Genomic DNA, 329 nt, shown 5'->3' with positions numbered 1-329 from the left:
CTCTCTCTCGTTAGTGTGCGAATGCGAAATCATTATTATATCATTCACACACACACACACACACACACACACACATACACGCACACACACACGCACACACACCTGTTAATACTCTTCATGTGTAAAATATTAATGACGGTACACCTGAATCGATCCGAGAGAGAGAGAGAGAGAGAGAGAGAGAGAGAGAGCATCAAATTAACCTCCCCAGTAGATTCCTCCGTGACTGGGGTGTTTCTTCTCCTCCTCCTCCTCCTCCTCCTACTCCTCCTCCTCTTCCTCTTCCTCCTCCATTTGACTTAACACGGTATAACACGACAAACCTCAAC

The sequence above is a fragment of the Eriocheir sinensis genome, chromosome 36 (assembly GCF_024679095.1).
Source record: "Eriocheir sinensis breed Jianghai 21 chromosome 36, ASM2467909v1, whole genome shotgun sequence".
NCBI lineage: Eukaryota > Metazoa > Arthropoda > Malacostraca > Decapoda > Varunidae > Eriocheir > Eriocheir sinensis.
Note: the sequence above shows the minus strand (reverse complement) of the source record.